A 14,470-nucleotide genomic window follows, 5' to 3' on the forward strand; every position below is an offset into this window, starting at 1 on the left:
TAAGACAAACAGGCATGTTCCGTACATGAGCCTCTACATTTTATTCATAATGTTCATTTGACACTGTCATGAGACAAATGCTGCCTGACCAATTGTTCTTCGTAATTTCTCTCGTGTTTTGTGTCCTTGTTTCGACTTATCGATTATGGCCCAATCGTTATGTAATTTAGTGCCATTTTCGCCGATCACAAAATGTATTAACTTTGCGTGTGTGTCTTCTGTGCATTTAATATTATTGTGACGTGACCCACTCTTCCAACATTTCTGGCGCTCCAAGTCTTCGTCGTCCTTTTTTTTTCCCCTTATGCTGAATTCTGTTCTCTCGTACCCCATTTCTTTTTGTTTCTTGTTTTTACCCCCACCAAGTTCTGTACTACCACCCCCTCCCTTTTTTGATTGCTTGCGCATCAGGTTTGTCTGTTTGTTTTCGTTGTCTGAAATGAGTAAATGTATCTAGTCCGCCATCATGCTAAACTTTGTTATGTACATACCAGGATGACTTAAAATAAGCATTTATGCTTGAGTTATCTTAAAAAAACAATGCATTGTTTCTGTCATGATAACAAATTGAATAAAGTTTTGTAAACCAATGGACTGATTATAGTTGACCCTGATATGTGATTACGGGATAGTGTCACGTTAATTTATTTCTACTTTCACTTGTACTTTTGTACTTAAAACAAATCACTGAAATGTAAAAGTTATTTTTCTTTCCATTGTGAAGTGTCGTCAGTCTCCTCAAGGTAATGCAGTCAAACTCAACCAAAAGTTGGAGGGGCTTCTTCATACTTTCAGTGTGTGTGTGTGTGTGTGTGTGTGTGTGTGTGTGTGTGTGTGTGTGTGTGTGTGTGTGATTTCTTTTGACACTATGCACGTTTCAAAGTGAGTATAGTGCGCTTCCCAAGCATAAAACGGTGCATGACTCTGGATTTGCGTCTGAGATATTGACACATCACTGTGAGAAAAAGCGTTAATGAAAAAAGAAGACTATTTATTTTCCTTGAGCATTATCTTAAAGTGGTGTGCCAAAAACTTTTAAATTTAAAAATTCAATATTTAACTTTAGGAAAAGCACTGTAGAGAGAAACCCACGCTTGTGTGTTCAGAATAGTCTCCATGTGGTATCAATATAAATGATTCAAATGTATGGAAGAGAAGCTGTTTCTGCTGGATTAATACACACACACAATTGTGCACTCACACATAAGCACGCATGCATGCTCACACACACACACACACACACACACACACACACACACACACACACACACACACACACACACACACACACACACACACAGAAACAACAAATTCATTATGACAAAACCAAATACGAAGTCCTATTTCACAAATTTTATATCTTCTCCTTTTCACCATATACAAATACAGTCACGGAGTACATTTATAAGGCTATATTTATGGGATAGAGCCACTTGTTAATTGTTTCTTGTTCACAAAAGCACTAATAAAAAAATTGCTCCAGGGGCTTGCAACGTAGTACAATATACTACCTTACTGGGAGAATGCAAGTTTCCAGTACAAAGGACTTTAACATTTCTTACATACCAATCAATATGAGGCTTATATTGCGCGTATTCTGTGGGTACAGTTCTAAGCTCAGGGATTTTATTTTAATTTCATTTTATGCAATTTATATCGCGCACATATTCAAGGCACAGGGATTTATTTATGCCGTGTGAGATGGAATATTGTTTTACACAATACATCACGCATTCACATCGGCCAGCAGATCGCAGCCATTTCGGCGCATATCCTGCTTTTCACGGCCTATTATTCCAAGTCACACGGGTATTTTGGTGGACATTTTGATGAAAATTTATCTATGCCTATACAATTTTGCCAGGAAAGACCCTTTTGTCAATCGTGGGATCTTTAACGTGCACACCCCAATGTAGTGTACACGAAGGGACCTCGGTTTTTCGTCTCATCCGAAAGACTTGAACCCACCACCTAGGTTAGGAAAGGGGGCAGAAAATTGCTAACGCCCTGACCCAGGGTCGAACTCGCAACCTCTCGCTTCCGATCGAGCGCAAGTGCGTTACCACTCGGCCACTGAGTGGAAGGTACACCAACACGATATTAGCACTCCAGATTTTTATCTCGCAGTTTTTCTGAAGGACTTTGCATTTGAAAACTATTCTCAGACAAAATCGCTGCCCTACACGCCACCAGGCGTGAAAGGCAAAACCTACTACTCAGACAAAATATGAGTTTAAACTGCAAGTACATGTACAGGGAGTCTGAAGGGTTCAAGTCGGATGAGATAGACTACTGTTGTGGCAATCTTCGAATTTGAAAATCATTTTTTTAAAAGAGTAAAACTCATAGTTCTTCTTCTTCTTCGCTCATGGGCTGAAACTCCCACGCTCACTCACAAATTTGCACGAGTGGATTTTTACGTGTATGACCGTTTTTACCCCACCATTCAGGCAGCCATACGCCGCTTTCGGGGGAAGCATGCAGGGTATTTTTGTGTTTCTATAACCTACCAAACTCTGACATGGGTTACAGGATCTTTTCCGTGCGCACTTTGTCTTGTGCTTGCGTGTACACACGAAGGAGGATAAGGCACTAGCAGGTCTGCACATAAGCAATGACCTTGGAGATCAGAAAATTCTCCACCTTTAACCTACCAGGCGGCCGCGATTTTGACTCATGACCTTCTGAATAGGAGGCCGATGTCTTATCCACAAAAACACCGAGCCCGTCCAAACTCCTAGTAAAAACAACAACTGCAAATCTGGGAGCAAAATGTGAACGGTTACAGTTTCAACTATCCTTCCCCTTTAAATCAGCATTTTTGGAAACCTAAACGAAAGAGTATTCAAGAACAACAGTCACGGATTCAGATTTAAAAAAACAAATGGTAACTATGCTTTTTGGAAATTCTTTCTTTAATTGGTGTTTAACGAAGGTTATATCGCGACAGGGAAAGGGGGGGAGATGGGATAGAGCCACTTGTTAATTGTTTCTTGTTCACAAAAGCACTAATAAAAAAATTGCTCCAGGGGCTTGCAACGTAGTACAATATACTACCTTACTGGGAGAATGCAAGTTTCCAGTACAAAGGACTTAACATTTCTTACATACTGCTTGACTAAAATCTTTACAAACATTGACTATATAAGAAACACTTAACAAGGGTAAAAGGAGAAACAGAATCCGTTAGTCGCCTCTTACGACATGCTGGGGAGCATCGGGTAAATTCAGACCTGGGAACCCCTGTTTTGCACTTAGAGTATTCTCAAACAAACTTGGTGTATTTTCAGAAAAATGAGCGTACTCCACACAGCATTTGAACATCCATGATTCAAACATGCTTCACACGCGTCCGCCACATCGTTAATTAAGTTTACCTATACATGTACATTCAAAACAAATCCTGACAAAAACTGTAATCATGTGTCAAAATACTGGATCGGCTTCAAGATGGGCTTGTGAATAAAAGTAGTCTAGGAATTTTTCTCGTCGTATTTTTTTCCCACTGACCGTACTGATTGTATTCTCGACAATCTTGCGTACAGAATACGGCGAAATCGTATGGGTTCCCAGGTCTGTAAATTCTTCCCCCTAACCCGCGGGGGGTCTTTTTGGAAATGCGCTTCAGACAAATGCCTTTGCACACGTTATGTTACTCACAGCAAAATGCAAGAATAATTGGGGACCATATGGGATGGGGCAAATTGGGAGGGAGCAATTCGGGACACCACCATATATATCTACCAAATATTTACAAATAGCTATCTTAGTACATGCATAACATGCTGTACCAATACACAATTTCTTTAAATAACTATGTAAGGATTATTGGCAGTCTCCCGGAGCATGTTTCACGCTATCCTGCGATCAGGACAAGCGACTGACTGTGATGTGTATGCTGTGCGGCGTGCGCTACATAAGAAACCTTTTTTTAAATTTGTATTAAATACAATCACCTGAGCCACGAATGGCTAGCTGACAGCGGCTATCTTTTACACAACAAATTCTGAACTCTGATGAACTCGTGACCGCTGATTTTTAAAGGCAAGGGGTATCATATTGTGCGCATGGCATACACATCCAAGTTGGTCGTTTGTCCCGATTGTGGGATACAGCCTGTCAGAGGCGTAGAGCGTGCTCGAGATGTTTTGAAAAACCTGACTGCAGTACAGGGATTTTTACACCTCCGGACTGCTGATAATTGGGGCGGGGATATAGCTCAGTTGGTAGCGCGCTGGATTTGTATTCAGTTGGCCGCTGTCAGCGTGAGTTCGATCCCAGGTTCGGCGGAAATTTATTTCAGAGTCAACTTTGTGTGCAGACCCTCTTCGGTGTCCGAACTCCCCCCTGTGTACACTACATTGGGTGTGCACGTTAAAGATCCCACGATTGACAAAAGGGTCTTTCCTGGCAAAATTGCTTTGGCACAGTTAATAATTGTCTATCTATACCCGTGTGACTTGGAATAATAGGCCGTGAAAGGTAAATATGCGCCGAAATGGCTGCAATTACTGGCCGTATAAAATTTCATCTCACACGGCATCACTGCTGAGCGCCTAGAACTGTACCCACGGAATATGCGCGATATAAGCCTCATTGATTGATTGATTGATAATCCTAACAGAATTATTTTCAAAAACCGTCTATTGCCTTGAAAGCAAACCTGGAATTTCTGATGCGAGTTGCCAGAAAGAAAGTTCACTAACAAGATCCAGGCCAACACCCCCCCCCCCCCCCCCCCTAATAACACTAAGGAGTGAGGTGAGCTTAAATAACTAATTAATTAATCAATCAATAAATTCTCTGCTGAAATCCCCAACTTCGCGCATCGAAGCTATGAAAAACAGGACACTGCCACGTTTCCATTCAGCTAAACGCCACACCATTTTCAAGAGGGGATGTCTCAGGAAGAAAGATGTGACGCTCCCGATTCATATGTTTCAGAAGACAGCCCACCTGAGAAAAAGAAGAACACAATATAGAAATAATAACAACCTGTCAACCACAAATACATTAAAGTTTTTCAAACAGTTCACTAATCCGACAAACTCATGCTCGTTTCTGGTGCATTTGATAAAGCCAATTACGGGTAGATGCTAGACAACAGCAAAACCACCACCACATAACAACAACACAAGATTGTTTATGGTTGTTTACAGTCTCTTGAACACAGGAGTCAATCGAGACCGTATATATAACAACAAGAAGCATAAAAAAGCACTTCAGTTTGAAACCCAGGTTCAATGTAGTAAATGATATTGCATCAATGTTCCATCCATCCTCAGCACTTTCAAAACCAGTTTCTTCTAGGTCATACACACCTTTTCCTCGATTGATCTACAGTATATCAGATCACTATTGTTCTTTTTATGATTTGCACCAAGGGAATGATTAACATTTCTGTCTTAGTCATAATGTAACAAGCTTTAAGCAAAAGCATAATATTCTACACATTCACATATTGTAAGGTTGAAGGGGTCTATGTCGACCAAAAGAAGGTGTATTCCCCATAGCCATAGGTGTTTTCCCTGTGTACCGGGAATACAGTTGGATTTTCTGTAGAGAAGTATAATATCGTACAATCTTGCGCCAAGCGCGTGACTGCGGTTAGATAGGAGAATCTATTTAAAATCCTGAAATCGCGTGCGGCATCCAGTCAAGCAAAACATGCTTCGACCGTTTATCAAAACGGATTTAGTTAAAGAAACATCTGCACCCCCACCCCCAACAGCCTGGTATTATGTTTTCCTCGCTGGTACTCTCGTCCATTGAATCACTTTCACTCTCGTAAGCTTGAAGTAACTCCATGGCGTCTAACGGAAGTATATTCCCTAGTGTATATGTACAGGAAATTAACATACAGGGAATACAGCCACTGTTGGTCGACATAGACCCCTTCTAAAGTGCTGCAGTGGTTACCTTTCCCTCCAAGGACCAAGCTGTTCATCCACTGTAGGGCTGACCGGGGTTCCCCCTTAGCAGAGTGAGTGGTGAATCCTGGCTGATAAATTTCCTTTCATTTTCCATGAATGAAGAATACCAGCTGGGTTCTTTTATTCATGGACCTGTGTTCTGCAACACACACAAATCAGCCACCAACTTGTAAATATATGTAAAAGAAAGCAAGTGGCAATCTGAATAACAGAATACAAAATGATCAATCCACACAATCATACTTCAGCACTGAAAGTCCACAAAATGAAGCACTGCTAGTACATGTACTTCTCATAATTTACTGAAACTTTACTCGTCAAAACAACCATTTGTTTTATCAACTTTACTCCATCGAACGCAGAAGAAGAAGAAGAATCAACTTTACTCGCATGTGGCGAGTAGATTAACATTTCTACTCACCATTTACATGATTTAAACTCGCCATGGCGAGTAATTGAAAATACTCGCCACTTTCAGGCCTGTACTTGTGCATGAGATGTGTTTACCATCCATATGCCCAGACCATGCGCCCTTCTGTTGTGCTCAGAACAGTAAAGAGTTGCTTGCTGGGGTGGTTGTTCATAAGTTAACAGTTCACAAGAGGGCACAAACAAGAGCAAAAACACAGGTGCCTGATTCAAACTCATTCAAATGCAGAACCTTATTTTTGCATGAACAGAGTAAGACATGATTCTTACATAGCTGACCCTACCCCTGGCAGAAAAGTGCTTGAAATTGTCCATGTGGTCTCTATCAGTACATTTGATGCGTATTTGTGATACATATATACTGATATAGAGACAAGTAACAAGTGGACATTTCCTCTGACACCTCTACCATTTGTACACCTGCACAAATCTCCTGCCATAGACTACAAAAGGAAAACATACAAATCAAAACAAACACAAATTTAACCTAATGTTTACCTTTCAGCAGCAGAAAAGGCTGTGTTTTCTGTGGTGTCTCAGAGAAAAGCCACGGTGTTGGAGATGCAAAACTAGGCTGTAGGCAAGGTCCAACATCTTTAGCTGCACACACAAAAAGAAGAAGCAAGAAATCACATGACATAGATGACATTCCTCACTAGTACAAAACCACAACTACACTAGTCAACTACCAATGTAAGAATCATAGTCCTGCAAGATTACCCTCTTAAAAAGTAAGATTGCTTTCATTCAAACACTACCGTGGGACCAAACTCCCCCCCCCCCTCCTTTTTTTGAGTTTTTCCTGCATGTGTGTTGATGTTTCCATTAATTCCAAGCCCTGAAACTATGAACTTGAGATCTTTATGTATGCACACAGTCACAGGCTTAATAAGCTATTCAGAAACCAAGCAGAGTCTGCACAACGTTAATTCTGAGAAATAAATCCCCACAACTGGTTTCAAGGCCACTATACCGACTGAGCTATTGCTTGCCATGCCAACCTCCACCCCCATTTGGAACACGCACAACTAGTATACCCATACACATGTAATAATACTGCTTGCCTTCCTCCCCCACCCTCCAAATCAATAAACACTAAATGTATGCAATCAGTAATCTTTTAGTTAGTAGTTGACTACCATCACTACTCTCTCCACACCCACCCACCCTCTTGCACACCAGCGACACACCGCCATCACCCAATCATTTCCATGATTCTCTCTGCCATATAGTTATCCTAAACACTAAGATTATGACACATTTGTTTTCCAATTAGGAACATTAAAAATTACTGTAAAAAAAATGTACAATCATGCACTCTCTGAGTCTGACAAGAGAGTGTGAGAAAAGTCAAGAAAGCAAGACGTGTGACATAACTAAATCTTCTAATCTATTCCTGAGATTTACTCTTGACAGCTTAAAATGGAACCTCATGCACTTACTGTTCTGAATTGTAGAAATTGCTTGTAGTTATAGCAGCAAAGGCAGTTTTATTGGGTACCACCAGGTGTCACTCTGTCATCATCTGATCAAGAATTCAAGCAAATGGTTCAGCACTGAAACAGTAAATAGCAAGAGTGTACAGAAAAATACACAAACTTTCTCATTAATTTGTATCTTCAACTTCACATTTTTCATAAATAATGATACCTTACTTTGACTAAGTTTGAGTAGGATTAACATCATGCAGAAGTTAACTTGAAATAAAATAACTATACGTTACTCAATACGGCACTCAATGAGTCAATTGTCAGCAAAGGTGATAATCAATGCAAGGTAAAACCAAAGGATGCAACTCAGTCAGCAATTGCAAAAACTACATAATTCTAATCAAGCTGTCAGTTTCACTAGCTATCAGAATTCAAAACATGTTCTTGTTTTTGTTGTTGCTGTTGTTCATGACTACATCAATGTATCTCAGCATTTCTAGTTTCTACACTATAGCCATTAAATGTTCAACAACAACAAAAGAAGTGTCCCAATGTTTAAGGAAGCGCTGTTGCAAGTCACAATTGTTAGCAGTTGCTGAGAAAAGCTAATTGTCCTTACTGTAAGGCCTAAAAAAAAAATAGGTGTGGTTACGGTAACCCGACCTACCCTATTTTTTTGGGCCGACCCTATAACTTTTTATTACATTTGTAAAAAAAATACCAAAAAACCCCAAGTAAACGAGTGCAGAAAACGCAATGAAAGCGAAAGCGCCCGAGTCGCACACTTATTTCCCTGTCAAGTAGGTTTAATTTGTACACATTAGAAAAAAAAGTTAAAAAAAAAAAAAAAGTGATTGCCCACCTTCCTACCCTATTTTTTTTGGCTATGTTACCGTAACCACACCTATTATTTTTTTTGGCCTAAGTTGAGTAACAAATTATAAACAATTGCTGTTAACACTCATAGTACAAGACAGCAAACCACTGCAAAACTATAGTCATCTATCAATGTTATGCTTGCCATCCCACCCCCGACCCCAAACCAGTCTGAGTCCAAGCTAGGGTTCGTCGGGTGATCAGGAACAGACTTTTTTTTTTTTTGTCTAATCTTCCTGTCAGTGTCATGCAACTTGAACTGATGTTGTACAATCTTGTAAATTATGATAATTTTGTACAATGAATTATCTTTTTGACTTCTTAAAATTATAACATGCACATACTGTCGGATGAGACCTTAAACCGAGGTTCAGTGTGTGTAGTGTACACACCTAGTGACGTATGCAAAAAGACTGAGCACGCAAAATAAAGATCTGTCAGCATTAAAGTGGCCTATAGAAACACGAACACACCCAGCATACACCTATCCCTGTGGTGTTACATCAGTACTACTAATACTACTAAGCGCCGGCGGCAGCCGAGTCACTGGTCTCACCACAGGGTGAGACAGCCACCACGAGGGAGGACTAGAACATCATCCAAGCGCCTTGAGCATACACCTAGTGTGTGGATATGTGTGCTATGTAAGTTGCATATCAATCAATCAAATATTTACTCTGTGATCTATGAGCGAGCTAAAATAATGAACTCCCCCCCCCCCCCCCCCCCCCCCCCTGTACGTGCAATCAATTTTAATCTCAGTTACCTACTCCTAGATCTATAGAATTTTACTTACGTGTCATTTGCAGGCCTTTGGACTAGATCTGTTTGGATGTCAGTCAGTAGTACTCCGTTGCTGCTCTCAGTTGCACGTCGCACCCATCTGCAGGACTCGGAAGTGACGCTCGTTTTGCTGTCAGTTCTGTAGTCGATGACCTCATACAGTGTGGCCAGAACATGGCGGCAATAACCATCCAATCTGCAACAGTTTACGCATTCAATGTAAATTGTAATGATGCATTTATACAGTGCTAAAATAGTTAACCCTCTCAACATGAATGACACTACTGTGTGCTTCCCCAGCACAAGCTGTTCAGACATTACACCAGATTTTAACTTTTAGGTTTTAAATGTCATTGGTACAATGACAAATACTAAAATAGGGAGTAATATATGAGTTGGACATCTTAAAGTTATGAAGTCGCAACACTAATGCTGAAAAGGTTAATTAATTTTTTAACACTTCAGTATAAAGCACACACAATGACTTCATCATTCTGCCCACAACTGTTGTTTGCATACACATGTATGTAGATCAGTTTAATTTAAATGAAATAGATAAGTTACAAACAGTGCAAGTCTACTGATGGCCTGTACCAAAGTTTGTTATGGCCTAAAAGTCAATCAACCATTAAAATAGTCCCCCCGCCCCAAAAAATAAAATAAAAATAAAAATTAAAAAAAATACTGCCTGACATCCTGGTTAGTTAGTTAGCTAGCTTTACTTCCCTTTATCTTGGTGTAGATGTAAGGAAGAATCAGGGTTCATACAGACACCTGACAGTGAAATTCAAGGAGTATTCAAGGAGTTTTCAAGGAGTATTTCCAGTATCCCAGCTCCACCATGGCAGGCTCCAGAGAATCAATCAGGGTGGTTGCATAAGCATGTCCAAGAAATTTGGAAGCGTAGTATTCCGTTTGGACTTGCTGCCCGTTCCAGCAACGAACAAAAATGTCAAGTTGCTTCATTTTGCTGAAAAAACTTTAATATTAACATTTTTTTGCCTGCACTTCAGAATTCAAGGAGGTTCAAGGAGGTTAAACACAAGAATGACCATTTTCTCCAAATTCAAGGAGATTCAAGGTCCTTGAAAAGGGGGGTTGAAAATTCAAGGGGATTCAAGGAGATTCAAGGAGCGTACGAACCCTGAAGAATAGACAGCCTGCTAAATGTGTTAACAATAACGAGCAAAATATGAACATACCCTCCCTTGCAGGTGCAGAAGGCTGACAAAATGCAGCTCCTTAGGTCCATGTCCACACTTGTCATTGCAATCCACTGTGAATAAAATTTTGCACCAGTCACTGGGTTCTTGGCTTCACTTTGCTTTTGACAGCAAAATAGCCATCTGTTGGGGGCTCTGATGGCAGTGATGGGATGCCACACGCTTGTATAAATTCTACCACATAATTATCCATCTCTCATCATCTGGAATCCTTCTGATTTACGATAATCCCGCACACTGGCAACAGACGCATTTGATGCACTGAGCTGGTACGTGCACACATCAAACTCAGAAAAGTCAGGTAGAATGTTTATGTTGGTACTTCCTGACAAGAAACCAGGATTCTGCAGAGCTCTGAACATTGCGTCGTCGTGGGTTTTCTGGACCGGCTAAATCGCGCAGTTTCAAGCCGATCACTTCGGCTCGATCCTCGATCAGCGCCTCGGGATCGATGGGCAACTTGATTTCAAATGCTTTCTGCACTAAATCGGACAGTTCATGCTTGCGGTAATCGCTAAACGTGACGCCTCTTTCACGCAAGAACGACTGTGACTCGCTCACAGATCTATACAGCTACAGATGGTAGGATTTCCCTTCGCTGACGCCATTGTTTGGCCCAAACAAGGGAAACTACTCTCATAGGTCAGTTTCCACTAAAAAGACGGGAGTTTATGCATACGCCCTATTGTTGATGGGTTTTTAAAATTTGTGACAAAAGAATTTAAACGTTCAAATGACTTACCACCCCCCTCTGATATGTCAGTTGCGAGTGTGTCTGTATGTGTTTGTGTATGTGTGTGTGTGTGTGTGTGTTTGTGTATGTGTGTGTGTGTGTGTGTCACTAGTGTACGTGTGTGTACGTGTGTGTGTCACAGTGTGTATGTGTGTGTGTGTGTGTGTGTGTGTGTGTGCGTGCGTGTGTGTGTGTGTGTGTGTGTGTGCCGGTGTGGGGGTGTGTCTGTGTGTGTGCCCGTGTGTGTGTGGTCACGTTGTGTGTGTGTGTGTGTCACGTGTGTCAGTGTGTCAGTGTGTCAGTGTGTGTCGGATGATCAGTGTGTGTGATCTAGGCCAGGGTGGACTCCCAAGGTTCCTGGGTTCCGGAAGTCCACCCACCCCCCTTACTGACTCCACAAATGTACCTTTTGCCTTTTTCTCTCTGCGAATGTATGTATTCATTTGCTAATTTGTTCGTTTGTTTGTTCGTTCGTTTGTTCGTTGGTTGGTTCGTTCGTTCGTTCGTTCAACAGTCCGTCCGACAGTCCTTCAGTACGTCCGTCAGTCCGTCCGTCCGTCAGTCAATCCGTTCTTCCTTCACTGAGTCCGTATCAATAAATTCCTCTTGTCGGGCCGAACTACAGCTAGGAGAGAGAGAGAGAGAGGGGGGGGGGGGGGGGATGTTCCTCATTGTTGGTGGGACAACCCCCCCCCCCCCCCCACCCTGGCCTAACCGTAAACCTCCTCCAAACGTTTGACAAATGCTCTGAAAATGCGCCAGTTTGCACATATTGTTTATTGTTTGCTTGTTTATTTGTTGTTTTTTTGTTTGTTTGCTTGTTTGTTTGTTTGCTCGTTCGTTCGTTCGTTCGTTTGTTCGTTGGTTCGTTCGTTCGTTCGTTCTTTCGTTCATTCGTGGGTTGGTTCGTTCGCTCTTTCGTTCCTTCGTTATTTCCTTCGTTCATTCGTTCCTTCGTCCTTTTAGTCCGTCCGTATGTCCGTCCGTACGTCCGTCCGACAGTCTGTCGGTCAGTCCATCAGTCCGTCCGTCAGTCCGTCCGTCCTTCAGTCTGTATCAAAAGATTGCTCTTGTGCAGAGGGTTGAAGGAATACCCTGCAGGACCGGATCAGGAGGGGTTACCCGTAACACACCCCCCCCCCCCCCCCACCCTCCCCCCACCCCCTGTCCATCGGTCCGCCCCTCAATCAGTCTGCCCGTTGGTCCGTCCGTCAGTCTGTCCGTCAGTCCGTCCGTCCGTCCGTCAATTCGTCCGTCCGTCCGTCCGTCCGTCCGTCCGTCCGTCCGTCCGTCCGTCCGTCCGTCCGTCCGTCCGTCCGTCCGTCCGTTCTTTGGTTCATTTGTTCTTTCGTTCGGTCGTTCTTTCCTTTGTTCGTTTCATTGCTTATTTATTAGCACACATCATTGTCAACTAGTGAATATCCTGAACAAGGCGGTGCGTGAGAATATCTTCTTGTTTGTTAGGATAAAATAACATCAGTTTGCTCTGAAACAAAACACACACAAATTCCGCTGCTTGAGCATCGTTTCAGTCTAACCGAAGTGAAGGTATACCTCATCTTCAGAAGGAGAATAAGCGACAGCATACTCTTCTACCATATAACATGTCACGTGAGGTCGTTCAGACCGGAGTGGAGGTATATCTCCGAGGGATCAGGGTATACTTTCAACCCGATGCACAAGCGTAGTTTATTGATACCTTAGTTTCGGTCGCACCGGTGTGTAATACCTCTTCCTCTCTTTCACTCTCTCTCTCTCTCTCTTTCTCTCTCTCTCTCTCTCTCTCTCTCTCTCTCTCTCTCTCTCTCTCTCTCTCTCTCTCCCCTTCGCTTTCTCTCATATTAAGTGCGTTTCACATGGATGATTTACAACCATCTATATTTTGACAAAACCACTAAAGTAAGACGGAAGTGGGTTGAAGCTTGGCCATTTGATATGAACTGCACTTCAGACGTGAAACTCTGTTCACTTTTCTTTTACTCCACCTGCACAGAAGAAGATCAAACTGGGCCTCGCCAACTTCTGTAGCCGTCAAAAGTGTGTTGAAAGATGGATTGAAAGCCAATCATGTGAACAGCACTTTACTTGACACCTGCTCACACACAACCAGGATGCTGAGTGGTCATGTCTCAGCACCACATACATTACATTACAGTACATTACATAATTTCTTCTGCTCAAAAAATTTGTTTCTTGCCATGGATGTGTGCAATATTTGGGTATGTCGTCACAGGTCCTTGACCACGCCTACCCTCAAAATCTGCGTTTTTTGACGACATAATTCACTTTCAACTGTCGAAATGGTGACTTCAACTGAAAGATATTTTACATTTTTTACATCAGAAAGTTTATATGGTGTCTTATCTAACAGGTCATACACATTTTCGTTTAAATCCGCCGCGCAGTCAGGCTGATCCAGCTTGTAACAGAGAACGACCACAATCCTGGAAAGCGGTTTTGATGGTGTTTTTGCTGGGTAGCTGCAGTTGATATGCAATAAATCTAAAACTACAAATAGCAGCCTCTCCAAATTTCATGGAACGATGACAATAACACTCATCTGTAAACGTTCCAGTACTAAAAGCGAACAGAACCAGAGAATGTACGGTGTAACGGTTTTCCGTAAAAAGTTTGAAAACGTTCGTAACGTCCCAGACAGAAATGTGACATGCACGCAACTTTGTGTACTTTGCAAGGAACGGTGCCATTTTTTTTATAATCACGGGAATTGTGTTGATCGAACCGGTAATAACAAATTATATCGCTTTCAGTGGACAACGTATGATTTAACCCTGCTCCGGGAAGGGAGATAAACATGGAAGCTCGAGCATGAACGAAAGGCTTATTTATACCTCCCTTGCCTCGCCTTTTCTTTTCTCCAGTGACGGGTCGACCAAAGAGAATGCAGTTTACTTAAAGATTTCTTAGTGGACCAAAGGCTGCACCATAGGCACAGGGGAAGCATTTAGCTCTATGACACATGAATAGTAGTGCAAAATATAATATGTTAAATGTCGTACATTTTACAGCCAGGAAAAATTGAAACAATACGAAATCTACATT

At 41.8% G+C, this 14,470-nt stretch overlaps 1 long non-coding RNA gene across 1 annotated transcript; it reads right to left on the reverse strand.

Annotated features, from left to right (window-relative positions):
* Positions 1–1,338: 1,338 nt before the first annotated feature.
* LOC138956512 (uncharacterized) lies at positions 1,339–10,199 on the reverse strand. Its single transcript, XR_011452685.1, has 5 exons — positions 9,465–10,199; positions 7,805–7,918; positions 6,861–6,962; positions 5,920–6,072; positions 1,339–4,956 (listed from the first exon to the last, which is right to left on the reverse strand). It is a non-coding gene; the product is annotated as an uncharacterized lncRNA (long non-coding RNA).
* Positions 10,200–14,470: the final 4,271 nt, after the last annotated feature.

Source organism: Littorina saxatilis, unplaced genomic scaffold (assembly GCF_037325665.1).
Source record: "Littorina saxatilis isolate snail1 unplaced genomic scaffold, US_GU_Lsax_2.0 scaffold_1094, whole genome shotgun sequence".
In the NCBI taxonomy this organism is placed as follows: Eukaryota; Metazoa; Mollusca; class Gastropoda; order Littorinimorpha; family Littorinidae; genus Littorina; species Littorina saxatilis.